Source organism: Lutra lutra, chromosome 8 (genome assembly GCF_902655055.1).
Source record: "Lutra lutra chromosome 8, mLutLut1.2, whole genome shotgun sequence".
Lineage (NCBI taxonomy): Eukaryota > Metazoa > Chordata > Mammalia > Carnivora > Mustelidae > Lutra > Lutra lutra.
In genome coordinates, this window is record NC_062285.1 from 93,633,271 (window position 1) to 93,647,671 (window position 14,401).

The 14,401-nt window shown below is 43.4% G+C and overlaps 1 protein-coding gene across 4 annotated transcripts in view; it reads left to right on the top strand.

Annotated features, from left to right (window-relative positions):
• HMGA2 (high mobility group AT-hook 2) overlaps window positions 1-14,401 on the top strand; it is a 141,582-nt gene that overhangs the window by 46,975 nt on the left and 80,206 nt on the right. The window lies entirely within an intron of this gene.

Consider the following 14,401-nt stretch of genomic DNA (forward strand, 5'->3'; position numbering starts at 1 on the left):
TTGTCCTAGTCTTTTTTTTTTTTCTTTAAGATTTTATTTATTTGCTTGAGAGAGAGACAGAGCACAAGCAGGAGGAGTGGCAGGCAGAGGGAGAAGCAGGCTCCCCATGGAGCTGGGAGCCTGACACGGGGCTCGATCCCAGGACCCTGGGATCATGACTTAAGCAGAAAGCAGACGCTGAACTGATGGAGCCCCCCGGGTGCCTGATTGTCCTGTTCTTTACCTTTATCTCCATCTGGACGAATCTGAACACATCTACCAAGCCCCAGTTCAAATACAGTATTTCCCTCCCGAAATTAATTACCCTCTCTATTTGCCATCATGGGCGTTTGAAAGCGCTTTGCAGAGAACACATTCACAGTGCACTTGCTGGTTTGCTCTTGTGTCTTACACACAGCAGACTACGTCTCCTTTCTCTTTGTATTTTCAGTGCATAGCGCAGTTTCTGTCTTATAAAACATAGTCAAGGAATGAACACGTCCAAGCTATGAGTCTACCTACACCACAATCCCTCTAGATTCTGTTACCAGACATGTTAGAAATGAGTGGTGCTGTGGTGCTATGGTGCCCTGCCCAACAGGGCAGCCATCGGTAGAAGAGGTTTATTTCCTTCTCTTGCTATTTTATTTATATTGAATCAAGGCTAAGTATATGTAGCTATATATAGTTGGTCACAAAGTGAGGAATTGTATTTATTTTAACAGAACAGAATGGAAGAGAAGAGACCTCCAATGTCACAATTAGTGAGTCACGTTTATTAGGGATAAAGTTTAATTTCCCATAATACTGAGACAGCATGGTAGAAAATTAGTGTCTTATTAGTCATATAAAGAATGTATATATGTAATATGAAGCATATATATATATAGACATACATATGTAATATATATAACCATTATCACATTAGTCTGAGTTATATTTCATTATATTTACCCTCAGAAAATTGTTATAAGTCCAATGATAAAGACAGAGGACTGAAGAGTACACCCATGGGGTTTAACATATATGCCCTGCCTTCTGGAACTCAAAATCTCACACATATAAAGAAGGCAACATATGAAACAAGATAGGACAATTTGAGATGGGTCAGTTAATGGGAAATGGCAAGCAAGATTCCATTTTGTTTCTCTCTATATCCTACCATATCTCTCTGCACACACATAAGTATTTGCTTTATGAATGAAGGACATTGGGACAGAGCCCAATTTGCAGGATTTTTAAATTGTTCTTCTTTTCCTTATATGCATTAAATTGGCATTGGGTCTTGGTCTGTGTTTATTGACACAAACTAATTATGAATAAAAGTAAGAATTTATCCTTGATACTTTATAGATCTCATGTATTACCTATGAAGATAAAGCTTACTTCTATTTTGCAAACTTAAAATCAAAATTAACAAATATATAATTTAATAAACGCACATAAAATATATGAGAAATATGTGCAAATGAACACAATTTAAAGCTATGTAAAATCTGCTACTTAGTTGAAAGCTGTCAGTTTCGCTGAGATACATTGGGTAAAAATGTAGATGAAAGTCTTAAATGACATGGGCAAATACTTGGGGCATTTTTTTTTAAGGATTTTATTTATTTCTTTGAGAGAGGGAGTGAGCAAGAGAGCAAGCACAAGCAGGAGAAGGGGAAGGAGCAAAGGCAGGGGCAGAGGGAGAGGGATGAATGGGCAGAGGGAGAAGCAGACTCCCCGTAGAGCAGGGAGCCGCAGGGACGCTGGACTCAATCCCAGGACACTGCCAAAGGCAGATGCTTAACCTACTTAGGGAACTTTAAACATTGTCTTTTCAATAGGGACAGATTGCTCTCCTATAACAAAGCCTATGTTTCCACTAGAAAGGAAACCATCTGAAGATACGTTTTCCTCTAACTGTTGTTTTAGAATTTTTTCCAGAAGTAGACATTGGGGGATTCCAGGTTCCCTGCAGGCTGTGTTGAAGTGGAGTACAGGTGACCTGTGTACACTTGTTCTTTGGGCCAGTTCGTAACTTGCCACAGGCGGCCCAGGTTTACCCATGGAAATTCCTAAAGGTTTAGCAAGCTCTTTTTCTGTTTAACAAAAGAATAGATGTTCATGGTTCTAATTCATTTGATTCTCTCTCGTAGATGAAGTTTAATATTTTCACAAGAATGCTTTGAAATATTATAAGATTTTAAATGGTCATCCCCAATGTTATCTTCTTTGCCTTTTCCAATTTGGAGTTCCATCTCAGGAAAATCACATTTTGAAGCAAGTATAGCACTTTCGACAAGCCATTCCAATGCAAGAAAATCGGGATCTCAAAGATCTGCATGTGCTTATTCTATCTTGTCTTCTTTCTTTATTCAACCAGAAAATCTGTATTCCCCTAGGAACACTGTATAGAATTACCATATAGCTTGATACTATGGCTGTAGTGAGTTTTATTTTGTTGTTTTTCAAAATCAGACATGTGTAAAAATAAAAGGAAATGTTTCTGTTCAGAGAGAATGGAACAGGTAATTCTTCCAAAGTAGGCCCAAATTGAACTTCCATGTGCCCGTTCTTGTCTTAGAAGCTACACTGATGGTGTACATACTTTCCTTGGTTGTCTAATTGGTAGTAATTCTATATGCACTTCATTTAATTGGATAGCTGAGTTCTTGAATGAGTAAATTATATCATTCGAAGTTGACCTGTTTACATGCCCTAGAAGAACTTATCGTTTATAATGACCTTAGTATATTATTTCAAAGATCACACTGTGCTGCAAAGAATGCCTTATTCAGATTTTCATATATTTAGTTGTGCTATTTAAGACCAAGGCTTATCAATTGTAAGTCCACTTTCTATGAGTTTGAACTACCGGTTTCGTGGGGAGTACTTTCTTTTTAATCATTCGCTCTTTCTTTGAATTAATATTACTGTCATTAGAGAGCAAGGTTAGTCAGTAGAGAAAACGTTCGTCTCTGCTGCTCTGCTATTTTTAGAATCTTTGATTTAAAAAAAAAAAAAAAGTGGTTGAAGGGAAGAAATGTTGACCCCAGTCTCCATTAGCACAGGCACTGGTAAGGTTATTCCCGTTTGTTGTTGCCTCTGGCTTTCAACAAAACCAATTCTTTGCAAGTTCTTTTTGTCTTAAACTTGGCATACGAGACTAAATTGGCTGTGGGTCCGTCTGTCATATGAATACCTATTTACAAATGATTCGCTTAGTTGTTGCGGTCTGTTAGTTAAATATGCATTTAAGACCCTTTTCCAAACAACATACTTCTGTATTATGTTTGTCACAGAGTAGATTTTAAGTTTCTGCAAAATTAGTTAATCATCTGTATTTAAATGTTTTCAGGAGATTTTTGCATTAGCAGCTTACATTGAACGCTTCCTCCCAAATTGTGGTATAAAGTATACATTAGAGACATTAAAACAGTGACAGAGAGTATCTTATTTGGTAATCCTGTGCTTGTCTATAAATTACTTTGCCTAAGGCAATGTTGAATACCCCAAGTCCCCTCCTAATTTTCACACATACAGTGACTACACATCCAGCGTTTCTTTGAAGAAAGTCACATTCTAGGAACGCAGAAAGGAATTCTAGATTGGTTGTTCTGTTTCTCTTGGTATCATGTATGAAGCAGGTAGAGCAATTTCTGGCATCTGATTTCTGAAAACCAGAACATCATTTTGCCACTGACACTTATGTTCTAGATCAAATTTTGATCAAAGAATAAATACTTTGGCCATTTATAAACCTTTGAAATTAGGGCTTTAGGTAGATGTTTCCAGACAGCCTTGGACAAAGCCAGGTCAGCACCATTACCTAAAGGGCATTAAATTATCTAGTTCTCCCCCATGTGTAAGTAGTATTTGCCACAGAAAGAACTTAACCCTTGAGCAGGTGGGCTTGGGCAAGGATGCTGGAGGAGGGTGGCTCTGTGTGTGTGTGTGTGTGTGTGTGTGTGTGGTGGGGGAGGGCTGGTGGGGTACACACTTGAGGGTGCAAGGAGTTGGCATTCTGGGCTCCAGGTTGCAGGGCTCATTCTTTGCATCTCTGGTTTGTGAAGTGATTTATGGGAGCTGCAGCCTCTGGGCCATACATCACCTTCCTGGTTGGCTTTGTTGACACCTTGTCACATTCTTGTGGGCTTGAGGAATTCATTGTTCTTGTTTGAACTGATAAGAATAAAAAACAAAAAACAAAAAAAAGAAGAAGGAAGAAAGAAAGAAAGAAAGGGGGGGGATGGTTTTCTCACTGAGACCTTGGGAAAGGCCGAGGGGGTGGAATGTTGACGTGGACCAGCCGGGCTGCGCTTTCCCAAGCAAGGCAGCCCGATTTCCCAAGCAAAACAGCCTCTGTGTCAGGCGCGTTCTTCTGGGGCCAGGAAGCCTGGCCGTGAGGTGGGCGCACCGGGCAGCTTTGTTTGCCCCTTGGAAGTAGTTTTCTGGCGGCGAGGTGTTCCTTGTTGCTAGATGGTATTCGGGAGAGGGGCTTTGAGAGGAGCAAGAAAGGGGGGGGAGTTTTCTTTCGAGAAGTGGCTGCAGGGAGGTTCCCGAGGAAGGTAAAATGAGCCTGGTTACTGGGGGAGTGTGTAAAGCTTTTGATGTGAGTTGATCTCTTCCAAGTTCGTCATTTGTACAGCATGCTTTTCGGGCATGGTGCCATGCTATCCTGTCCCCTTTGATGTGTAGTGTCCCCTGCCTCGCTTAGCATTTGGGCAGCCAGCACTGAGAACCTGGCATCTGAACCCCGCACTTGAAGATGATAAAAAATGTTTCCGGACGGGAGCCCATGTAGGCACTAGTAAAAAGTCTGTGTGAGGGATACAGACCTTGTTACTTCCTACTTCAACGACGCAAATGAACACTCAGCTTGTTTTTGTTGGGTTCAGTTTAGATCTCTTCAGAGAAAATCTCTCTGATAGCTTCTCTTAAAAAAAAAAAAATGGATAAAACTCTCTTTGGGTGCCAGAAAAGTAACAGATCAGATCACACACTTCACGTCATGGGATTGTAAATGCTCATACTTCCTTTGTGAAAATATTTGTTCTCTTTGAGAGCAGCTTAGTGCAAACCTGTTCCCTTCCTTAGTATTCTCTGTCATCAGCTTTTGTTGACTGGGAGGAGAAGGACCCATTCACAACCCAGCCCAGGGCTGGTCTTTGGGGGAGTTTTTGCATTTTTGCATGGTATTGTTAACAAGCTCATGTGTAATGTCGTAAATCACTTTGTAAATCACTTTACCTGGAAACCATTCACCCCACTGTGAACCTCCTCTTGCCCTGGAGCTCCAGAAAGCTGTTTGTAAGTTGCTCAAAATGGCTCTCAGGAACCATGCCTCCTATAGAATGCATATGCATCCAATGCTTCTTGCCCTTGATCTACCAAGCGGGTCTGGGTCCTCAACTGCTAAGGTAGGTGGCCTGAGATAGGGATTCCCGAGCTGAAGTTGTGATAATGTTGAATCCAGGCGAAGGTGGCCTCGTCCATGCATTAGAATACAATAATAGTGTGGTCAAAATGAAAAACTCGTGTTGGAAAGCACACGCTTTTTCTTGGGGGTCATCCGTCTTGCTCCTCAGTGCTACTGTGACTAACATTTAAATGTCTAAATAAATGCAGTGCCGTCCGTCTCGATACCAGGCTTGCAGCACACAGCCAGCTTTTCAAATCTTCAAGCCCAGTTTCCCCAGTTCGCTTGCAACCCTGATGAGTCTGCCAGGTCTGCCTTGGCCATTTTCTTAGCTTGGAAGCTACTCTGGTTTCCAGAATTAAGTTTATTGACAGTGTTTCACTGCTCTCTGCTGGAGAAGCCCAAAGCTAAGCCAGGTTTTCTGGGCTCCAACCGCTTGCAAGGAATACAGGTGAGGTGGCTCAGCGGATGGACCCCCCGGCCTCGGAACTTAAACTCTGTGCTGACAGGACACATTTATGCTTGCCGTAGACCGCAGGTGAAGAGTTATGCTGCGCACACTAGAGACGGGTTTCTCAGAGAGTAGAATGGCTGAGATGAGAATGGAGCACAAGCTACCCTGGCTGTGGGGCACACGGTCCATCCTGTTCCCCAAGTAAACGTCTGTCCTCCCACATTTGAAACAGACATAGAGACTTCTGTTATATGAATCTGAGACAATAATCCTCACTACCCCTCCCCCCAAGAGGAAAGAAAATAAAGCTCTTCGACCAACTTCTATATATTTTTTCTGAACTTCTGTAGTTAAGTGCATGAGTGGAAAAAAAGGATCAAGAAAGAGTATTTTAACTTAATTAGTAGAGAGTGTATTAGAGCCTGGTTTCTAAAACTTTTTAGGCAGGAATAAATATGAATTTATACCATCTTTTGCTGAATAGTAAACTGTACCTTAATTTAGATGCTATACTTCTCAATTATAAAACAAACATACAGGCACAAAAACAGCGAACACTTTAGGTGAGGATTGTTTTTAATATACACATAGAGTATGCGTATACACATCTGTTGATGGACATTCACGCGTGTGGCGATACGCATATGTGTATCTATTTGGAAGGGATAGGGAAAGAAGATCTAACCATAACGCATCTTCCCAAGTGTTCTATGTTCTTTTCAGTCTGGTGTCTTCTATCTTAAAAACAGCTCGACGAATACAAGTGATAGAAAGCTAGTCTTACAACAGCATTAAAGTGCTATTCTAGTCTACAGCGTTCCAAGTGAATTATTGCTATGCTGTCAAAGAAAACAAAAACATTTGGGAAGGGCTGTTTATTTTACAGCGGTTGACCAAAAGTATGCAAGTGGTTAGAAAAAAATGTAGACAGCTAACGATGGGAGGTGCCACTTACACATTCTGAAATCCATTCACAAACCTTTGACACCGACTGTTGATCACTGGAGATAAAGTTAGAGGCAAAAAGCATTTTCCATGAGGAGCAGCCTAACACTTTCAAAACATTTCAGTTGAAAGCGAGTAAATAAAGCCCCATCCCCTGTCCTGTATCACTGGCAAGCCTCACTCAAAGGGCCCGATGACGTGGTGTTTTCTTCCAAGAAGAGCAAGAAAAACTTCCTAAAAATATTTCTCTCCGAGGTCGCGGCAATGAGATATTTTTGTGCTGCACGGCAAGCACTATTGCCCTTTGTGTTTAAGGACTGAACTAAAAAGCCGCTGTTGACAATGTTAATAGATGCTTGCGTTAAACTAATATTTCATTTTACAGCTAGATGGAAAATTGGAAATCCTTAACAGAATACTTTCATATTAAGATAATAAAATACAGGGGTACCTGGGTGGCTCCGTTGGTTAAGTGTCCAACTTTTGATTTGAGCTCAGGTTGTGATTTCAGGGTCCTGAGATTAAGCCCCAGATTGGGCCCTTCGCTCAGGCAGAGTCCGCTTGTCTCCCTCCCTCACTTGTGCTTTCTCTCTGTCTCTCAAATACACAAGTAAAGAAATAAAATCTTAAAAAATGGATAATAATATACATACTCAGAGATAAGTGACTCGCTTAAACTTGCATAGCTAGGTGGAGAGCTAGTGGAGAGGTACGACTTACAGATAGGTCAACTGTGCTGCAGTGTGTTTTGCCTGAGAATCAGACTCTATATGAGCAGAACCTTACTGATATCTCCTGGCAAATGTTTATTTTAATGTTTAAGGCTTTCTCATTGGGGAAGAGATCCTTATTCCAGGAATCTAAGCCTCTGGGTGTAGGTTCCTTTTACTTAAAAAAAAAAAATAAAATAAAATTCTCTGGTGTTTCAGGATCCATTTAACCTTCAGGTGGATCTTCAGATATATTATCTGAATATATATATATATATCTGAATATATATATATATATATATATATATATCTTATCTCCTTTAAGAAAGGAGAATAATCGTAACAGGCTCTCTTTTTCCTTGTCACAAGGTAAAAGACAGGAAGAGCTCCTAACGGTATTCTAACTCATGAAACCACCCAGTCACTATCCATGAAAAGAGCGCCGTTAGGGGCGTGCTTCCGACTTCCCTCCTGTGGATGCCAGGGCAGCGTGCTTTCTGGACGGTGTCTAAGTTGCCGGCAGACAGCACATTTTAAGTGGATGGTCGTGGTACAGAGAACGGACAGACGTCTGCCACCATTCACACGTAGAGATGCCGGGGGCATCTGGCTCTGCCAAAGCTTTGTCCCCAGAGCAGATAGAGCGAAAGAGAGAGAAGCAGAAATCCCTGCATCGGTGTGCCTACCTCAGCTGCTCCTTCTTCTTGTCTGTGAGGGTGTCCAGATGCTGAGAGTGTGGTGTAGTGTTGGCCGGAGAGACAGTTGTCCTTGTGACAGCTCAGCTGTTCCTGTGTCTTCAGTGAAACAGCATCAGATTCCGCCCCCCCCCCCCCCCCCCCCCCCGCAGCGGTTAGCATCTGCCTTCCCTCCGTGACATCCTTGGGCGAATCACATGCTTGCTGGCCCAGATATGTAAATAAAAGTTGGCTAAAAAAACACTTAAAGGATTATGAAGCAATCTAGCTTAATAGTAGCAAAACAAAACAGAAAACCACTCCCACGAATCCTCCTGTGTGTGTGCTACTCAGTAGTGGAAAGATCTAGTTATGACTGGATCTGGCTTGGCCTGAGGATTATCCTAGACCCAGGGTGGAGGGGGGCATAGGCGAAGAGGAGGACTAGGCTGAAGGGAAATCTCCCTGGCTTGATGGGGCCCAGACAGCACTGCACACATTCCCTCCCTCCCCTCCCACTGCCTCCACCCCCCACCCCCAACAAATCCCCCCACCCCCACGGCTAATGAGAGCAACATGCTAGGGAAGGAAGCCTGCCTGCTTGCGGTGGTGGTGGTGGTGGGGTGCCTTCCATGCCTGTGTGGGGACGGCTGGCCCACGGCTGCTTACACATCCTCGACCCACACACCTTGTCCCTCTGTTCCGAGGTGGCCGGAGCCTCGGTAGGTCCCCGGGGAGGTTGTGCACTGACGAATGAGGCGAGAGAATCCGAGTGTGGGTTCCCCTGTGGCTTTTGCAGTTGAATGTCTCCATCTCCTGTCCCTGGACGGTCAGTTGCTGGCATGGGGCTGCAGAGCATTACCTCCAAAGCCTTCGGCTCCGACTGGAGGGAAATGAGCACGGAAACCCCTGGTGCCTGTGTGTGCCAAAAGCAACCTTAGTCAATGAAAGAGCTCGGCAGACGGCGGGGTCCTGCGTGCCGACCTTTCTGCTGCTCGTATGAGAATCATGCGCTGCTATTTCTGTGACTTCTGCCAGTTGGCCCCTGCCCACCTTTTCTGTTCATACTGAAGCGGCCAGGAACTGAGCGAAAGAGGAAGCTTCCACTGTGCTCTGGGGCTGCGCTGCCAGGAGCCCGTCTGTAGTAGGTCCAGCAGCAAAAACAAAACAGGGCAGAGCCCAGGGAAGCCCCGCCAGAGCAGCTGAGCCTGGAAACAAAGAAGCCTGCCCCGCAGCAGCAGCAGCAGCAGCAGGCCAGAAAATGTCAGGCAGGAAGGGAACTTCAAGAGTGGCTGCGTTCCCACAAAGAGGGGAAACTGAGGCCTGGAGAGGATGGGACCTATCTGGGCAGTGGCCAAGCCAGCTTTCCCAAGGGCCCGTCCACAAGACTGTTTGATTTTTAGCAGCTCTGATGCTAAAGATGAGACCCTAGCCAAGGTGCTTACTCTTCTTAGCCTCAGCCAGCTCATCTATAAAATGGGGATGAGGAGAATACCGGTCTCCCTCTCAAGGTGGTTGGGAGAATTCAGTGAGAATGTAGACAGAGTTCTTGGCACAATTCTGGCTGCTTACGAAGCTCTGGGTCCCTGCTGGCTCTGCTTCTTTGAAGGAGGACTGGAGATGCAAGGGGAGCAGGAGAGATTGGGAGTTGTTCGTAAACACCTGATCTGCTGTCCAAGTGGTTTTGAAAACAGGGCTGCTTGCCCCAAGAAAGGGTGAGTGCACTTGAGTTCAAATCAGGTTGGTTATGTGGTTTTGTCCAGTGCTGATGTTACTGCAATGTTTAATCAGCGGCAGACTCTCCTCCGCCTGCCAGGAAGAACGGGACTTGAATAACGAGGAAGCGGGTAATGTGAGCCGTGGAATCTTTGCTGTTCAGACTTCCTGAATCTATGTTTATCCCCTTTGTGAAAGCGTGCCCTGAGCCTTCCTGACCGAGCGTTTAAAATGGTCAACCTCGAAGTTCTGTCCTGATGGAAAACACCTGAGAAAAGGCTGAAGGATTATTCTAGGGTAAAAGAGGGGGTGGATACTACTATGTTTGGGGAAAACAACCAATGAGATGGGATCTTCCCTCGGTAGACCCAGGTTGGATGCAAGGAATAAGGAAGCAGCCTGTAACAACGCCGGTTCCAAAGGTGCTTGACATCCCGTTGGGACACTACCCACTCACGAGTCACTGAGTCAAGGAAATGAAACAGGAGCAATGACCACTGATGGAGCCCTTCCTGGGGCTCAGAGAATGTGCCACGTGCTCCCTATTTGTTACTTCATTTGTTATCCGCAGCAACCTTGCATTTCCCCCTTTTGTGATGAGAACACTGAGGCTTAAAAAAGTAAGACACCTCGCCAGGCCCCTCAGCACAGAAGCGCTCCCACGCTCTTGTTCGCCGGGCTCTGTGCAGCTTCCCTCTTTTTTTTTTTTTTTTTTTAATTTGACAGATCATAAGCAGGCAGAGAGAGAGGAGGAAGCAGGCTCCCTGAGAGAGCAGAGAGCCCGATGCGGGGCTCGATCCCAGGACTCCGAGATCATGACCTGAGCCGAAGGCAGCGGCTTAACCCACTGAGCCACCCAGGCGCCCCTGTGCAGCTTCCCTCTTAAGGCTAATACTTACCTGTGCCTTACATCTCCTTGGCTTGGAGCTTTCTCCCCTGGACATGAAAGGCTGGACCGCGTGATTGCTGAGACAATTCTAAACGTTTCCAGAGAGAGGCACGGTTTACGATAAGCAGTCTTGCTTTCCAACTACTCTGCAAATCAAGGCAACAGTGGTTTTTCTCGTAGGCACACATCCTTTAAACGGGACAATTCAAGGAGGGGTTAAAAACTGGAAAAATAATTTCGTGTGATGCTTTCCCATGAATGCAGGCCCAGTGGCCCTTGGGAAAAAAGAACGTGTTTACCAAACTGTGGCCACTCAGCTGATAGTGACTGATCAATATCAGCGCACCTGTGTATCTTCCTTTGCTGTCAAGGGCAAATTTTACACTTTATTTGTTGGCCTTTATCTCTAAGGAAGGTCGTGCATTTGTGCAAGTAATTTGCAGCCTCCCAGTAAAAGGTCCCAATAAGTGTGGCATTATGACTTTACTAATTGAAACTTCGCTTTCACAGTTTTTCATGTTCTCGTGGAGTTATGCTTTCAGATTCTCCGTATTTATTAGTATCTTTAAATTTTTTTTTAGTTAGCCTCATCTAAATTAACAGGTGCGAATACTCAGTACCTGCGTGATTTTGGACAAGCTCTTAATCTCTCTGGGCCTGAGCTGCCTCAGCTCCAGAATGAGACCAGTCCGGGGATCACTGTGTTAATGTCCTGGGCTGTTGAGAGCATTAAATGAGTCAATGATATACAAGGCTGTGCCTGGAACATAGTAAGTGCTTTGTAAGTGTTAACTCATGTTGTTAATCACTGATGATTTCCAAACTGGAATTGTTTTACGATAGTGTCCAACAAATTTTAAATCGTAATAAACCTTCCAAATGATTCTACTTTTAACTGGTGATCAGCAATAGGCAGTTTGCTTTTTTCCATTTCTCTCTGGTGTCTATAAATTACATTTGCATAGGAAGTCTTCCCTTTTTTTAAAGAAATTTTTATATTCTCTTACTTCATCCTGTCTTTTTGGCACTATAATCAGCGATGACTTGCTGTTTATTTCTTCTTTAGAATTTTATCTAGAGAAGCTCTCGATTTTAAGCTGTGACATATAATGGGTCAAATTACCCTCACTGGACTGATTTACCCTGAACTACAGATTATTTTAGGTAGAATTTGTCGAGGACAAATTCTTTGTGTCTATTCTTTGTGTCCAAGTTTCAGAGAAACATGTTTCCAGCCCTAGTTGTGATAAATAGTGGGTTTTTAAATGACATCACGAGATACATATTTCTAGATACAAAAGTTTGTTGTTATGTTCTTTTGGCCAGAAGAGACTCTTCTTCCTGGGAAATGTAGCCACAGAATGCTGGGTTTGAGTTTTATTAATATCCTTGTAGATTGAAAACAAAATGTTTTCCCTCCCCGTTTTTGTTCTTTTCCATTTGGCAAACCCAGTGATTTGCCACATGAGCCAATGTGTGTCTCATTTGCTTATTTCTTGTGCACTAGCAGCCCCGGTGATGTCATCTGGAATGTTTGCAATCCCTGGGAATAAATAACATGCTGGAAAATAGTTTGCTTAGAGGCAACGGGATCATTCATGCACCTTACAGCACGCTCTAGGTATCTCAAACCCAATTTCCTTTTTAAAAATAATCTCAAGGCAGGACACCTCGCACGCATTTCTTGGGTCAAATGACAATAATCACAACAATTATATGAGAACTTTTTTATAGCTATATTGAGAAGCACCGTTTCAAAATTATTTTAAAATTCGATTTGAGCGGCGCCTGGGTGGCTCAGTCGGCTGAGCCTCTGACTCCTGGTGTCGGCTCAGGTCATGATCTCAGCGTCAGGAGATGGAGGCCCCCCTGGGGATCCGTGCTCAGCGCCGAATCCGCTTGTCCCTCGCAGTCCCCCTCGGGCCCTCCCCCGCAGGCGCACGTTCTTGCTCACTCTCAAGTAAGCAAATAAATAAATAAAATATTTCGGAAATAAAAAGAAATAAAAATAAAATTCGATTTGATGATATCAAAGACCTATGCCATGGAAATGTCCCTTTAAAAAAAAAAAAGTAAATTACTACATAAAAAGGTCGGTCTTCTGAAATTTGGCTTATGTATCTTAGCTTTCTTCCTCTACTGTCACCATTCTTTAAAAGCATTCGTGGACGCAATCAAGGGTGCACAGTGTTCGGAGGTTAGGCTGCCGAGTGGAATGTAAACCGGACCGTCCTCAGGCTCAAGCTGAGGGTTCACGGAGGTTGAAGATTCTCTAGCGCCCACAGTCTTACTTCCCCCTCCTGGTGAGAAGGTTCTTTTGATCCATCATTCTTGCAGTGGATTCCTGAGAGGGACCTTGAGGAAACGACAACACAGTGGTATTTGGGGAGGAAGGCAAAAATCCACCCCGGGTGTACCGTTGAAATCAAGAGAAACTTCCAGACAGAGCTTGTCAGTTTCCCAGCCAAGAGCTCCCTGGCAGTGGTCACTCTCGCTCTCTGCCTTATCTTGAACACGCTCTGGCTGTTTGAAGGCACAGTCTATTGCACGTCTCATTTCCTGCTTTATCCTTTACCTTCCTCCAGCACCCCTTAGTAAGTAAGCAAGACTCTCTCGAACTATAGGATGGATTATAAAATTCTTGGGATTTTTAGTGACTTTGAGCTCATTTAGAAAGTAATGTGTGTTCTTCGTGGCCCAGAATTATAGAAGGCCAATTACCTCACTCTGTTTATTTGGCAATTTAAGCGATGCTTTTTCTATAATGAGCTCATTACACAACAGGCCCCATACAAGTCAATGTTATTTCAGTGTGGAATTTCAAAGTCGGAAGTTGTGTGACTTGTTCTGAGGCTCATTCTATGAAAGCCACAAAAATCTTATCTTGACTCTTCTTTTTCAAGTTGATATTTCAATGAATCATCATATGGAAGAATATTACAAAAAATATTTTATGCTTGGAATCTGTGAAATTCTTAAAATCTTAGGGAACCATAGTCAGATCATACCTTTTACAGTTAAACTAATTAAACAGTAAAAATTCTTTGGATTCTGATCGTTAGGTCCTTGATAGTAAGATCTATAGTCAACATAGCCTATTATAGGTAAGCTTTAAAAAAAATAACAAAACAGCTTTTGGGTTTCTTATTCTAATCATGCCTTCCTTGCCTTTGATCCCAAAGCATTCTGTGTCTCCTAGATCACCCATTAGGTTTTAGGGTTTCCCCTTGATCTATCTCATGTACAAAGGCACACACACACACCTTCACAAAGACTACAAGAAATAGCAGTTTGTTTCTAGGAGGTTATTAATGCCCTTTTCCTTCGTGGAGTAGGGGCATAGGGTGGAGTTTGCCAGTTAGGGAGGCACAGATATTTTCTTAAAAAGAAAGCTTTTAGTAAAACTTGGCTTACACCTTTGACTCACTGATTCATTCACCAATACACAGAGCATGCCTCCGGTGCTCTAGGCATTTTGATCAGATTATCTCATGTAACTTACAACACAGATGACTCGGGAGCTTTTTAGAGATGCGCTCCTACTCAGGTCCTTTGGCTTCCGACCCTGTGCTCTTTCTACCAGCAGTGAGCTGCCTTCCATGTGTGGACTAGTGAGAAGGATGATAAGCT